At 38.1% G+C, this 15,718-nt stretch overlaps 1 protein-coding gene across 11 annotated transcripts in view; it reads left to right on the forward strand.

The window, feature by feature from the left end:
- The window catches only part of CHRM3 (cholinergic receptor muscarinic 3), a 524,789-nt gene that overhangs the window by 233,890 nt on the left and 275,181 nt on the right, over window positions 1-15,718 (forward strand). For 7 of the 11 annotated variants that reach the window (XR_010134437.1, XM_019032097.4, XM_055379887.2 and 4 more), the window contains one exon: window positions 6,343-6,405. The exons of the other annotated variants lie outside the window; for them this stretch is intronic. The gene's annotated coding sequence lies outside the window, so the exon portion shown is untranslated. The remainder of the gene's footprint in view (window positions 1-6,342; window positions 6,406-15,718) is intronic. 11 annotated transcript variants of the gene reach the window in all.

The following is a 15,718-nucleotide window of genomic DNA, read 5'->3' on the forward strand; positions in this document are numbered from 1 at the left end:
AGGGTGGGGGTGGAGGGAGAGGCTGAGATTCATGGACTATAATTATAAGTCACCTGAGCTGGGGTTGCTGAAAGGTTACCTGAAGAAAAGGGTGATTAATATTTCCAAGTATCTAAATGGAGCCATCTCTGGCTAAAGAATAGTATTTTAAAGATATTATTTATAAAATCAAGGAGCTTCAAGACTGGACCTTTTCTTTTGTTATAGATTTTTTTTGAACTTTAAAAATTACAGGAAACCATTTGGTGAGTTAGACATTTTTAAAATTATAGTTTGTGGGAAAAATAACAGCATTGACTTTTAGATCTGGATGTGTTTTTCCATGTTAAAGCTACTTACTAAATGGAGCGTGTAGTAGTTTTTACTCAATATGACAGAGTCTTTTAAAATTCTCTTTGTGAATAATAGTTACTGTTGTTTTCTCAAAATACATTTTTCAAGGATTATCTCCCTCTTAATGCCACAACGTCAGAACCTTGGCCAAAGATTGTTTTCAGTCTGCCTTTGGTGCAAGACTGTGTTTGAGACCCAAGAGATAATAAATAGACACATCTGTGAACACTACTTTTCTTGCCAAAAATCAGATACGTAGGTAGATACATATATAGATAGAACTAGAGATAGATAGGTAGGTATGGGTAGGTAGATAGATAAGAGATAGAGATAGAGAGAAAGAGGGAGAGAGAGAGAATATCCAGTTATGGTGAGGAAATAGGAAACAAAATTGCTACAACTGTTTTGGTAAGTAATCTAGCAGTATGTACCAAAATTTAAGCTATGAATACTCTATAACATATAAATCATAATTTTAGGAATATAGAACTAAAAAATGAATGTATATATATTATATATACACACAAAAGGATTACTATTGCTATATTGTTTATAATAAGAAAAAGGAAGCAACCATAATTCTATAAATAGTAAAAGAATAGGGCACATCCATGCTGAGGTAGATTCACTCTCTCTTACAAAGCAGGAGTTAGAGTCACAGGCATTGATGAGAAATATATAGTACTGTTTCGTGAGAAGGGCATATGCATAGTCGTATGAGTGGTAGGATAATAGTAAAAGAAGCGGGTAGAGACATACTTTATTTTATTTTACTTCAGTTCATTGTGCTTCACAGATACTGTGATTTTTACAGATTGAAGATTTGTAGCTTCCCTGCTTCAGCAAATCCATTGGCAGCATTTTTCCAACCCCAAGTGCTCACTTTGTGTCTGTGTCACATTTTGGTAATTCTTGTAGTATTTCAAGCTTTTTAATTATTATTATATCTGACATGGTGATCTGGAATCAGTTATCTTTGAGGTTATTGTTGTAATTGTATTGAGATGCCATAAACCACTCCCATATAAAATAGCAAGCTTAATTGATAAATGTAATTAATGAATGTGTTCTGACTGCTCCACCAACCACCCATTTCTTCATCTCTTTTCCTCTCCTTGCCCTCCACCCCATTTCCTGAGTCACAACAATATTGAAATTAGGCCAATTAATAGTCTTACAACAGCCTCTAAGTGTTCAAGTGAAAGGAAGAGTTACATGTCTCAGTCAAAAACTAGAAATAACGAAGCTGAGTGAGGGTGCCATGTGGAAATCTGAGACAGGCTGAAAGTGATGCCTCTTACACCAAACAGTCAGCCAAGTTGTGAATGCAAAGGAAAAGTTCATGAAGGAAATGAAAAGTGCTACTCCAGTGAACACACAAATGATAAGAAGGCAAAACAGCCTTATTGCTGATATGGAGGAGAAAGTTTGAGTGTCCTGGCTAGAAGATCCAGCCAACCACAAGATTCCCTTAATCCATAGCCTCATCTAGAGCAAGGCTTTAACTCTCTTCAATTCAATGAAGGCTGAGAGAGGAAAGGAAGCTGCAGAAGAAGAATGTGAAGCTAGCAGAGGTTGGTTCATGAGGTTTAAGGACAAAAGCTGTCTATATAATATAAAATTACAAGGTGAAGCAGCAAGTGCAGATCATTGATGAAGGTGGCAACACTAAACATCAGATTTTCAGTGTAGATCGAACAGCCTTCTGCTGGAAGAAGATGCCATCTAGGACTTTCATAGCTAGAGAGAAGTCAAGGCCTGGCTTTAAAGTTTCAAAGGACAGGCTGACTTCCTTATTAGGAGCTAATGCAGCTACTAGTTAAGTTGAAGGTAACATTCATTTATTATTTCAAAAATCCTAGGGCCCTGAAGAATTATGTTAAATCTACTTTGCCTGTGCTCTATAAATGGAATAACAAAGCCTGGATGACAGTGCATCTGTTTACAGCCTGGTATACTGAATATTTTAAGCCTACTGTTGAGAACTACTGCTCAGAAAAAGATTCATTTAAAAATATTACTATTCACTGACAATGCATCTACTCGTCCAGTAGCTCTCATTTGGGTGTACAAGGAGGATATTAATGTTGTTTTCATGCCTGTTAATATAACATCCGTTCTGCAGCCCATGAATCAAGGAGCAATTTTGGCTTTTAAGTCTTACTATTTTAAGAAATACATTTCATAAAGCTATAGCTGCCATAGATTCTTGTGATGGATCTGGGCAATGTCAATTGAAAACCTTCTAGAAAGGATTCACCATTCTAGATGCTATTAAATACATTCATGATTCTTGAAAGGAAGTAAAAATATCAACACTAACAGGAGTTTGAAGTAGATTTCAGCCCTCATGGATGATTTTGAGGGGTTCAAGACTTCGATGAAGAAAGAATAAATACCATTGTGGTAGAAACAGCAAGAGAACTAGAATTTAAAGTGGAGCCTGAAGATGGGCCTGATTTGCTGCTATCTCATGATAAAACTTGGAGGAGGAGTTGCTTGTTATGGATTAGCTAAGAAAGTGGTTTTCTTGAGATGGAATTAACTCTTGGTGAAGATACTGTGAATATTGTTAAAATGACCACAAAAGATTTAGAATATTACGTAAACTTAGTAAAGCTGCAGCAGCCTTTGAGAGGATTGGTTCCAATTTTTAAAAAGTTCTACCGTGGACAAAATGCTATCAAACAGCATTACATGCAACTTGAGGATGTGATGTATAGCATCACAAGCTACAGAGAAATCTTTTACAAAAGAAAGAGTCCATCACTGCAGCAAACTTCATTGTTTCTTATTTGAAAAAATTGCCACAGCCTCCCCAGCTTTTGGCAACCACCACCCTGATCAGTCAGCACCCATCAACATTGAGGCAAACCCTCCACCAAAAAAAAAAAATTATAACTCTATAAAGGCTCAAATGATTGTTAGTATTTTCTAGCAATAAAGTTTTTTTTATTATACTTTAAGTTTTAGGGTACATGTGCACAATGTGCAGGTTTGTTACATATGTATACATGTGCCATGTTGGTGTGCCGCACCCATTAAATCGTCATTTACATTAGGTATATCTCCTAATGCTATCCCTCCCCTCTCCCCCAACCCCACAACAGGCCCCGGGGTGTGATGTTCCCCTTCCTGTGTCCAAGTGTTCTCATTGTTCAATTCCCACCTATGAGTAAGAACATGCAGTGTTTGGTTTTTTGTCCTTGCGATAGTTTGCTGAGAATGATGGTTTCCAGCTTCATCCATGTCCCTACAAAGGATATGAACTCATCATTTTTTATGGCTGCATGGTATTCCATGGTGTATAAGTATTTTTAATTAAGGTATGTACATTGCTTTCTTGGACATATTGCTATTGCACATCTAATTGATGACAATATAGTGTAAACATAACTTTTGTATGCACTGGGAAACCAAAAAATTTGTGTGACTTACTTTATTGTGGTGATATGAAACCAAACCACAATATTTCCAAGGCATGCCATTACAACTTTAAAAAGGTTAGCAAAATATCCTACCTTTTTTATGGACATCATAAATCAGAGTAATATTTTGTTGACCTGTTGAAAGAAGCCTCTCATCTGGCCTTCCATAATTATTCTGTCTCTAGTTTTGTTTTCTTCTTTATTTGGCTAACTATATAATTAGGACAGCATTCTCTGGAATTGCCAATCTTAGTTTGATTATGTGACCTTTGAGCCATGTTTACTGGGTTTTGGAGAAGACTGTCATCTGTACTTAGAGATTTGAACCTCATCTCTAAATGAATATTACATGCAATTAATTTTCAATAGAATGAATCTGCAGCTAGGATGAAAGCCAGTTCCTTTGCTTGTTTTCAGAATGAATGTCTTTCTGAATCTGATACTAGAGAAATTTAATCAGAGAAAATTCAAGATGTTCAATCTCATTTATTGTCTCCCAATTCATTTAGTGAACAAGATATTGATATTAGTAGACACTTCAATAAAATTGAGTTGTGTTTGTCTGTTTTAACATTAATGGTGCTACTTAATTTTGTATGATATGTATTTACTGATTTAAAATGATCTGAATTTCAACATGTAGGCAATGTTGGGACTCCTAATTGTAAATTAGCCAAATGCGTTTGTAATAATGGGCATTTATTACTTTTAATGATAAAATCTACTGTAAATGTTTACTGAGCAACTACTATGCACAAGACAGTGGGTTTCAGTGAGAGGACTGACACATGGTTAAATGGAGTTAACTGAGTACTTGCCCTTTGACCCATTAGATTTTACAGGGATATTAGCAGTGAAAGATGAATTGTATGCTCATCAGCATGCCCTAAATGGTAGAAAAAGTCTATTTGTTAGATAGAGATGAGGGAGAGAAATGACTACATCCTCGCACTGAAGTGTTGTTTGATGACTTACCCTCATTTCCTGTAGTAGGAATGGGAGTGTTGATATAGTTCAGTTTACTCTTGAAGTTCTAGGTACACAGATATTATTTCCTGAGAATGTGCTGCTATGTAAGAGAGGCAAGGCAGTTAGTGGAAAGAGTCAGACAGAGGTGATTTCAAGTTGTGACCCATGGTCACTTACACTCTCAACCTCAGTTTCCCAGCCCAGGGTATAAAGTGCATGCATTTCATGGAATGATAGCTCCAGCCCTTCCTTCCATAAGACACACTTCTCAGATAGGGAGGGCTGGGGGAGGGCAGCAGTGGGGAAGGGGATCTTGGGAGAGGAGGAGTCTGAGAGGCCTTGCTTGGGTCAGATGCCCTCCCTTGCTGAAAGTGGGAGAGGATCCCGTGATTGACAGTTCCAACATGGCAAGCAATAGCAGAGGGAGAGGGAGGCGCTAAAGAGAGGAAGAAGGGATATCAGGGCAGCAGAGGACCAATGCTTGTGAGCATAAAGCTGCTTCTCAAACTGATGAAGGAGCAGTTACTCTTTTCCCCCATATCCTTTGCATATTAATACTTTTAAAAGATATATAAAATACAAATCTATTTTAAATTGTTAATTACATATCCAATTGCTGTAAAACTCTCTCGAAGTTTGCTCTCCTTCTCTGTGCTGATCTTGTCACAGATGACACTCGCAGAGGTTTCACTAGGCTCCTCTCTCACTTGCTGAGAAAAATCCCTCCACATGCACCTCTAGGATCCTTCTACTTCTTACCTTACCGTCTGTTCTCAGTCCTCTTTTCATTTGGTGTCACCGTCACCATGCTGTGCAAACTTCAAGGTCCTCCTTTAAAAAATTCAATCACACCTTATCAGGAGATCTCATCCTCAAGTTCTTCCACAGCATTTCCCATTCCTTCATGACCCTCTGAACTCAGCCACATCCTTCACAATGCCACAGTTCCCCTGTTCTTCTGCAAAGCCTGGCACTTCTTTTTCTTTCTCTAGGTTAACCTTCTAATGGAGGTACTTTCCTAAGATTCTGGCCTAGCTGTCAGGCTCAGTACACTTCAAAAAGGTGAACTTCAGTGTCTGAAGTGGAGTTAGGGGATTTTCATGAAGATTGCATTTTCTTCCTGTATGAGAATGGGCTAATTGTAAGATCACTGTATGTGTATATTTCGAATAGTGTCTGGGAGAAGGTAGCAAATGGAATACTTGTTGAACATAGACCATACTAGCCAATTTGCTAAGAGAAGAAAGGCAATCATCACTTACATGTAAAATGAAGAGATGAGCAACTTCTTTATTTTTATTCTTCTCACTCTATCTCCCTTCCTTGCAACTGGAGCTTAGGCAGGCAGGAGGTGAGGAGCTGTAGAATGAGGAAGTCAATAGACACATTTCTTTTCCAGTGACGGGTACCTTAACTTCTCTGACCCTCTCCGTCCTCTTCAGGTACATGAGGTTAGGCACCATGATCTGGGAAGTCACTTCCAACTCAAAAATTCTGTAATTTTTTTTCCATTGCCTCTAATCGTGTTGTGTAACCTATTGATGTTCTTTTTCCCAGGGTCTTGGTTATTTGTTAATCTCATATTTTTGTTTGTTTGTTTGTTCTTTTCTAGCACTTGTGTTCTGATTAGTGGGCAAATAAATGACAGTCAGAACTTCAGCTAAGGTACAATAAGGTAAGGTCCTTTTTCTAGTTGAGCTATTTCCTTGAAAAGGGGGATTGATGGCCCAATCTGTGAGAACAGATTAACAAGGAATAAGAATGTATAAGTTGGTGTTTTCAACATGACGTACAGTTGTTACCATTAGTCATGCTCAATTTTTTGTGTCTTAATAAAGCTAAGTGTGTTCATTTTCTCATCAGTTTAAAAATAGAAATAAAGGGATGTTGATTGAGATTTGAAAAAGTTAACTTTATTTCAAATGCACATTTGTATTTAACTGTAGCAATGTGGAATTTTTTGAAATATTGCAAAATGTTTGAATTATTAGTACATATATAGGATCTTATAGCTTGTCTAATTCTTAGAAGCTTAAGAATTATCCCTGGATTTAGATTGCCCTTCTTCAGAATGCTGTACAAAATGTGATTGTGAACATAAACAGCAACATTGTGGAAAAGCTCAATCTTTCTTAGATGTTATCCTTAATAATGTTTTATCTATCCAGCAAACACTGCTAACATCTTACCCTAAATCCAATCCCCCTGTATTAGTCCCTTCTCATACAGCTATAAAAACACTACCTGAGACTGGGTGATTTATAAACAAAAGAAGTTTAATTGTCTCACAGTTCTAAATGGCCGGGAAGGCCTCAGGAAACTTATAATCATGACAGAAGGCGAAGGGGAAACAAGCCATGTCTTTTTTGTTTGTTTTTGAGACGGAGTCTTGCTCTGTCACCCAGGCTGGAGTGCAGGGTGCGATCTCGGCTCACTGCAAGCTCCGCCTCCCGGGTTCACACCATTCTCCTGCCTCAGCCTCCCGAGTAGCTGGGACTACAAGCGCTGCCACCATGCCCGGATAATTTTTTGTATTTTCAGTAGAGACGGGGTTTCACCGTGTTAGCCAGGGTGGTCTCGATCTCCTGACCTCATGATCCGCCCACCTCAGCCTCCCAAAGTGCTGGGATTACAGGCGTGAGCCACCGCACCCAGCTAGGCATGTCTTACATAGCGGCAGGAGAGCGGGGAGAGGGTGCGGGGGAAACTGCCACTTTTAAAACCATCAGATCTCAAGAGAGCTCCCTCACTATCATGATAACAGCATGGGGGAAACCACCTTCATGATCCAATCACCTCCCACAAGGCCCCTCCCTCAACGGGTGGAGATTACGGTTCGAGATGATATTTGGGTGGGGACACAGAGCCAAACCTTATCACTACCCTCTTCGTTCCTAACAAAATCTTGATGTTGTAAGGACAGCAAAGTGCCCAGCTAAAAAATATTCTCATCTTCCCAGACTCTTTTTTCTGTGGCCATGTGACCCAGCTACAGCCAATGAGCTCTCAGTCACGGTCCCTGGGGAGAGACTTTCAAGAGGAGATTCCTCTTAGAGTGTTTTTCTTTGTTCTTATCCCATCATTCTATCAGGAAGTCACACCCCTCCCCCACCCACCCCTTCTTGCAATCACAGCAACAAAAGCCGAACTGGGGATACTGGAGCAGGAAGATAAAATGAGCTTGAGCTCTGGCAAGCCCATCATCAGATTTCTTGTTGCATGAGACACATACAGTCCCTAATTTAGACGAGCTTATTAGGTTTTCTGACACTCAGAGCCAAATGTAGACTTAGCTGATTCAGTAACATTCATATCTGGATATCATGCTGGACACATTACCCTATCTTACTTAAACACTGCAGCAGTGCTATTAAGTCGAGTATTTTTATTTCCATTTTATGTATGAGGAAACAGGCTCTGAGATGTTAAGAACTTTGTCCTGTGAACCTTGTCCTATGGTAGTAAGTGGCACAGGTGAGATTCGAACTTGGACCTGTCAGATGCTGATCCCTGTACACAGCTGCCTCAATGCTGGTCCTGACAGCCTGGTTCCAGGAGCCTGTGCTATTGCTGATTACATTTTATAGTTAGTCAGTGGACATTGTCAGCTCAGTAACCCTTTGAATACGATACTCTTCAATAGCACAGACTTTCTATTATATTTTGCATTTGTAAAACTAAGTGAACTGAGTCTATTCCTGTATAACAAAAATGAGAGAGAGAGAGAAAGGAATAAAGATAAATAGAGAGCAAAAGCAAGAACAAACGGAAGAAAGAAAGAAAGAAAGGAAGGAAGGAAAGAAAGAAGAAAAGAAAAGAGAAAAAAAAGAACAGAAAAGAAAAAGAGAAAAACAGATCTGATTTGGGAAACTCAGTTTATATTGGAATTGCCTATGAAAGCTGGTAAAGGAAATATTAATTCTGAGCATCTTCTTTTCTTTTTTCTTGAAATAAAAGTTTAGAACTAATGGTCAAAATATGGTCACCAAAACTCAGCTTTTACCCAACAATCATAGAATTAAGTATTCTCCGCCTAACAATCTTCATTAATTCACTCTTGTTGACTTGGTTCAGAAAAAAAAAAAATACAGGTTAAAAACTAAGTCATATAATGAAATTTCTTTCTGAAGAAAGTTATACAAGGCATTGAGTAAGGCACGGAGCTGACCTGGGGGATGGGGGAGCTGGATAATGGAAAAATCTTTTGGCTGGAAAATAAGAGACTGGAAATGCAGGGGATAGCCTAGCAATTTTTGGCATTACAAAAAGCCATTTCACCTCTCTGGACCTTTGCTGCTTATTTGTAAATTGAAGGTATAAGTTATTCTGATATGCTGTTAGTACAAAATAATAGCTTACCTCCTTGGGTCTCCATTGCTAATGCAGGGAAATACTCTGATATCTATTCAAAGCTACAGTTTTTATTTCTGGCCATTGAACCTAAGAGTGACCAGTTATTTTCCTTTTCCTTCTATTTCTTCCAAATACATCCTGAATCCCTTGTCTCTTTTGTTATGACTCTACTCCAAGTCATCATCTTGTCTTGCCTGGACAATGGCATTAGCTTCGTGTTAGTCAACATGGCTTTCATTCTTACCAGACAAAATTACATTCTGTCACAGCCAGCGTCTGCTTTGGGAAACCTCCATCAGATCTTGTTATTCTCCTATTTGAGACCTGCTCAAAATCCTTCAACTCCCTCCCCTACATTTAGAATCAAATCCAAATGCATTAACATGACTTATAAATCTGATATGATCTGCTTTCTACTTGTACTTTTCTCTCTTGCTTCCTACGCTCCAAGCCTCCCTGTCTTTATTTATTGAATGTTTCTCTTTGTTCTTTGCCCTCAGGGGCCTGGCACTGAGCCACTGGCTCTTCTTACTACTTGACCCTTCCAGTCAAATCTCAACTGCCAAGACCTCTCCTAACCGCTCTCTAAATAACCACTGTCCTGGACACCCAGGTTTAATTCCCTTTAAAGACTGGAAGTTTTATTTCTTAAGGCATATGAAAATAACCACTTATGGACAAAATACTTACATATGTAACTTAAGGGACTTAGGTAAGACATGACGAATTCTGTCGCACCTGTTTATATTTTGTCATTTATCTCCCATTGTAATATGATCTAAGCCCCATGAGGGCAGGGCCTTGTCTGTTTCCTTCACTGCCAAAACCACCATACTTATAATGATGCCTGCCCCCTGCAAGAGGCTTAGTAAATGTTTGTTGAGTAAATGAATATAGAGTCAGAAAATACCCTACGTTAAATATCTTAAAAGAAATTAAGCAATTCTTATAGATGTCCCCAACGTGTCTTTTGCTTAGATGGGAAGAAAAAGAAAAAAAAAACAGAGAAAAAGGTGAAGAAACAATCTAGGAAGAAGAACAGAAGGACAGACAGTGGTATAAATAGAAAATAGTGGTAAATCCTTGGGTAGGACTGTTTCAGGGATCTTTACTCAGTGGCATTTCTGATCTATAATGTTGGGTGACAGGGCTCCATTCTTTGGATCTTACATAGATTTATTGGCTAAACCTGGCACATTCACAATGAGAAATGTTTGTTGAATGAAGGCCCGAAAGAGTGAAATAATAAATTATTGAACTGCAAAGAGCAAAACTTTCCCTGTTTTTATGGGCATGATAATATTCCCTTGATGCCGGTATTTAATCCATGTTAGTAACAAACAGTCCAGATAACAATGACTGTGAAAAATATCCCGTGAAACAAAAGTCAGTCACTGTGCCAGGCATTTCCCTTAGCACATTTCAGAGTTTATTCTGTCTTCAAGGGAATTGTCACAGTGACTATCCAGAATGGCACAGGGTGTTAATGTATTAAAAATACTGACAGGAAAATGAAAACTAGAAAAACATCTTATCTGTCAATTAAATGATATAGCCTCGTGGTTAGATTACAGCAATTCTGGGGCTTTTACTTTGCTGCCGATTGAGATTTGACAGCTGTTTGTAAAATATTTACATTCTGATTTCTGTCACATTGACAGCACTTTTGGGTCTTTGGAAGATGATAATTATATGTTTGGAAAATGTTAAAAAAATTGAAGCTGATCTGTTGAGGAGAAAAATCTGTTTTTAAAATTGTGCAAAGGAAGGGCACCCACTTTATTAATGAATGTGCATCGAATAAAAGCCAGAAGCAGTAGATTCTTGTGATCCAAAAACATGCTACATGTAATGTGCAGTAGTATCCCTCCCAAACCTGCCTGCTTTGGGTACCTCAGCTTTTCTTCATCAGCTGTGTGTGTGGCTGGCCAAATACTTGTTATGCTCTTCAACTCTATTATGCACATAAAATGGCAATATTTGGATGGCACATTGGATAGGATTTTGGAGTATCTATATGAAATTTTGTGAAAGAAGTTCAGTTTGTATCCTCGGTATTAAAGGAAGAGAAAATAAAAAGTATTGGGAGGAATAGTAAGTATTGAATTTATATAGAACTTCCAAATAAAGTCCTTTCAAAGATTTTAATGAGAAGTATACATTTATATATAAATTTATATTATCAGGTATACAGAAATGATGACCTGTAATTCTTGATCAATGGTCTTATCAAAGTCTTTTGTTTGGTTTTGTAAATTTATTTTCTGCTCTAACATGTTGCTACATCACTAAATATTCTTTTTAACACCATTATATTTATATGCATAGAAAATGTGCATAATATTCTATAGCATACATAAATATTCCTGATCATTTCCAGTATTTCACGTTAAAAATTTTAATATTGATGAAGATCATTGTTAATAACTTTCTACACATATGACTGAATATCTTCCTTAGAATATAGTCCCAGAAATGAAATTCTTTGATCAAAAGGTACACAAATTTTTAAGGCTTTTGATATTTACTGTATGGTTTTCCTTTCATCAAAGTCTTTTTTTTTTTTTTTTTTGGTGAAATGCTCTTTTATTACTTGCTAACAGCATTTGTTATTACCAAGAGTAGTGAGTCTGAAAGCCTTTGCTCTTCACTCATCCCAAGGTCAACCCCACACAACACCGTGGGGTTGCCAAATCCCAACATATCAGCACCTGACTGCTCCTGTGAGCTTCACATATTTCTTTTTTTTTTTTTTTGAGAATTTGTATTTCTTTGTGAATTTTCTTTTTTCAATTTTATTTTATTATTATTATACTTTAAGTTTTAGGGTACATGTGCACAATGTGGTTAGTTACATATGTGTACATGTGCCATGCTGCTGTGCTGCACCCACTAACTCGTCATTTAGTGTTACGTATATCTCCTAATGCTATCCCTCCCCCCTCCCCCCACCCCACAACAGTCCCCAGAGTGTGACGTTCCCCTTCCTGTGTCCATGTGTTCTCATTGTTCAATTCCCACCTATGAGTGAGAACATGCGGTGTTTGGTTTTTTGTTCTTGCAATAGTTTACTGAGAATGATGATTTCCAATTTCATCCATGTCCCTACAAAGGACACAAACTCATCATTTCTTATGGCTGCATAGTATTCCATGGTGTATATGTGCCACATTTTCTTAATCCAATCTATCATTGTTGGACATTTGGGTTGGTTCCAAGTCTTTGCTGTTGTGAATAGTGCCGCAATAAACATACATGTGCATGTGTCTTTATAGCAGCATGATTTATAGTCCTTTGGGTATATACCCAGTAATGGGATGGCTGGGTCAAATGGTATTTCTAGTTCTAGATCCCTGAGGAATCGCCACACTGACTTCCACAATGGTTGAACTAGTTTACAGTCCCACCAACAGTGTAAAAGTGTTCCTGTTTCTCCACATCCTCTCCAGCACCTGTTGTTTCCTGACTTTTTAATGATTGCCATTCTAACTGGTGTGAGATGTTATCTCATTGTGGTTTTGATTTGCATTTCTCTGATGGCCAGTGATGATGAGCATTTTTTCATGTGTTTTTTGGCTGCATAAATGTCTTATTTTGAGAAGTGTCTGTTCATGTCCTTCGCCCACTTTTTGATGGGGTTGTTTGGTTTTTTCTTGTAAATTTGTTTGAGTTCACTGTAGATTCTGGATATTAGCCCTTTGTCAGATGAGTAGGTTGTGAAAATTTTCTCCCATTTTGTAGGTTGCCAGTTCACTGTGATGGTAGTTTCTTTTGCTGTGCAGAAGCTCTTTAGTTTAATTAGATCCCATTTGTCAATTTTGGCTTTTGTTGCCATTGCTTTTGGTGTTTTAGACATGAAGTCCTTGCCCATGCCTATGTCCTGAATGGTAATGCCTAGGTTTTCTTCTAGGGTTTTTATGGTTTTAGGTCTAACATTTAAGTCTGTAATCCATCTTGAATTAATTTTCGTATAAGGTATAAGGAAGGGATCCAGTTTCAGCTTTCTACATATGGCTAGCCAGTTTTCCCAGCACCATTTATTAAATAGGGAATCCTTTCCCCATTGCTTGTTTTTCTCAGGTTTGTCAATGATCAGATAGTTGTAGATATGCGGCATTATTTCTGAGGGCTCTGTTCTGTTCCATTGATCTATGTCTCTGTTTTGGTACCAGTACCATGCTGTTTTGGTTACTGTAGCCTTGTAGTATAGTTTGAAGTCAGGTAGCGTGATGCCTCCAGCTTTGTTCTTTTGGCTTAGGATTGACTTGGTGATGCGGGCTCTATTTTGGTTCCATATGAGCTTTAAAGTAGTTTTTTCCAATTCTGTGAAGAAAGTCATTGGTAGCTTGATGGGGATGGCATTGAATCTATAAATTACCTTGGACAGTATGGCCATTTTCATGATATTGATTCTTCCTACCCATGAGCATGGAATGTTCTTCCATTTATTTGTATCCTCTTTTATTTCCTTGAGCAGTGGTTTGTAGTTCTTCTTGAAGAGGTCCTTCACATCCCTTGTAAGTTGGATTCTTGGTATTTTATTGTCTTTGAAGCGATTGTGAATGGGAGTTCACTCATGATTTGGCTCTCTGTTTGTCTGTTGTTGGTGTATAAGAATGCTTGTGATTTTTGTACATTGATTTTGTATCCTGAGACTTTGCTGAAGTTGCTTATCAGCTTAAGGAGATTTTGGGCTGAGACAATGGGGTTTTCTAGATATACAATCATGTTGTCTGCAAAGAGGGACAATTTGACTTCCTCTTCTCCTAATTGAATACCCTTTATTTCCTTCTCCTGCCTAATTTCCCTGGCCAGAACTTCCAACACTATGTTGAATAGGAGTGGTGAGAGAGGGCATCCCTGTCTTGTGCCAGTTTTCAAAGGGAATGCTTCCAGTTTTTGCCCATTCAGTATGATACTGGCTGTGGGTTTGTCATAGATAGCTCTTATTATTTTGAGATACGTCCCATCAATACCTAATTTATTGAGAGTTTTTAGCATGAAGGGTTGTTGAATTTTGTCAAAGGCCTTTTCTGCATCTATTGAGATAATCATGTGGTTTTTGTCTTTGGTTCTGTTTATATGCTGGATTACATTGATTGATTTGCATATATTGAACCAGCCTTGCATCCCAGGGATGAAGCCCACTTGATCATGGTGGATAAGCTTTTTGATGTGCTGCTGGATTCGTTTTGCCACTATTTTATTGAGGATTTTTGCATCAATGTTCATCAAGGATATTGGTCTAAAATTCTCTTTTTTGGTTGTGTCTCTGCCCGGCTTTGGTATCAGGATGATGCTGGCATCATAAAATGAGTTAGGGAGGATTCCCTCTTTTTCTATTGATTGGAATAGTTTCAGAAGGAATGGTACCAGTTCCTCCTTGTACCTCTGGTAGAATTCGGGTGTGAATCCATCTGGTCCTGGACTCTTTTTGGTTGGTAAGCTATTGATTATTGCCACAATTTCAGATCCTGTTATTGGTCTATTCAGAGATTCAACTTCTTCCTGGTTTAGTCTTGGGAGGGTGTATGTGTCGAGGAATGTATCCATTTCTTCTAGATTTTCTAGTTTATTTGCGTAGAGGTGTTTGTAGTATTCTCTGATGGTAGTTTGTATTTCTGTGGGATCGGTGGTGATATCCCCTTTATCATTTTTTATTGCGTCTATTTGAGTCTTCTCTCTTTTTTTCTTTATTAGTCTTGCTAGCAGTCTATCAATTTTGTTCATCCTTTCAAAAAACCAGCTCCTGGATTCATTAATTTTTTGAAGGGTTTTTTGTGTCTCTATTTCCTTCAGTTCTGCTCTGATTTTAGTTATTTCTTGCCTTCTGCTAACTTTTGAATGTGTTTGCTCTTGCTTCTCTAGTTCTTTTAATTGTGATGTTAGGGTGTCAATTTTGGATCTTTCCTGCTTTCTCTTGTGGGCATTTAGTGCTATAAATTTCCCTCTACACACTGCTTTGAATGTGTCCCAGAGATTCTGTTATGTTGTGTCTTTGTTCTCGTTGGTTTCAAAGAACATCTTTATTTCTGCCTTCATTTTGTTATGTACCCAGTAGTCATTCAGGAGCAGGTTGTTCAGTTTCCATGTAGGTGAGCGGTTTTGAGTGAGATTCTTAATCCTGACTTCTAGTTTGATTGCACTGTGGTTTGAGAGACAGTTTGTTATAATTTCTCTTCTTTTACATTTGCTGAGGAGTGCTTTACTTCCATCTATGTGGTCAATTTTGGAATAGGTGTGGTGCGGTGCTGAAAAAAATGTAGATTCTGTTGAGAGTTCTGTAGATGTCTATTAGGTCCACTTGGTGCAGAGCTGAGTTCAATTCCTGGATATCCTTGTTAACTTTCTGTCTCGTTGATCTGTCTAATGTTGACAGTGGGGTGTTAAAGTCTCCCATTATTATTGTGAGGGAGTCTAAGTCTCTTTGTAGGTCACTCAGGACTTGCTTTATGAATCTGGGTGCTCCTGTATTGGGTGCATATATATTTAGGATAGTTAGCTCTTCTTGTTGAATTGATCCCTTTACCATTATGTAATGGCCTTCTTTGTCTCTTTTGATCTTTGTTGGTTTAAAGTCTGTTTTATCAGAGACTAGGATTGCAACGCCTGCCTTTTTTTGTTTTCCATTTGCT

Source organism: Gorilla gorilla, chromosome 1 (genome assembly GCF_029281585.2).
Source record: "Gorilla gorilla gorilla isolate KB3781 chromosome 1, NHGRI_mGorGor1-v2.1_pri, whole genome shotgun sequence".
NCBI classification, from domain to species: Eukaryota; Metazoa; Chordata; class Mammalia; order Primates; family Hominidae; genus Gorilla; species Gorilla gorilla.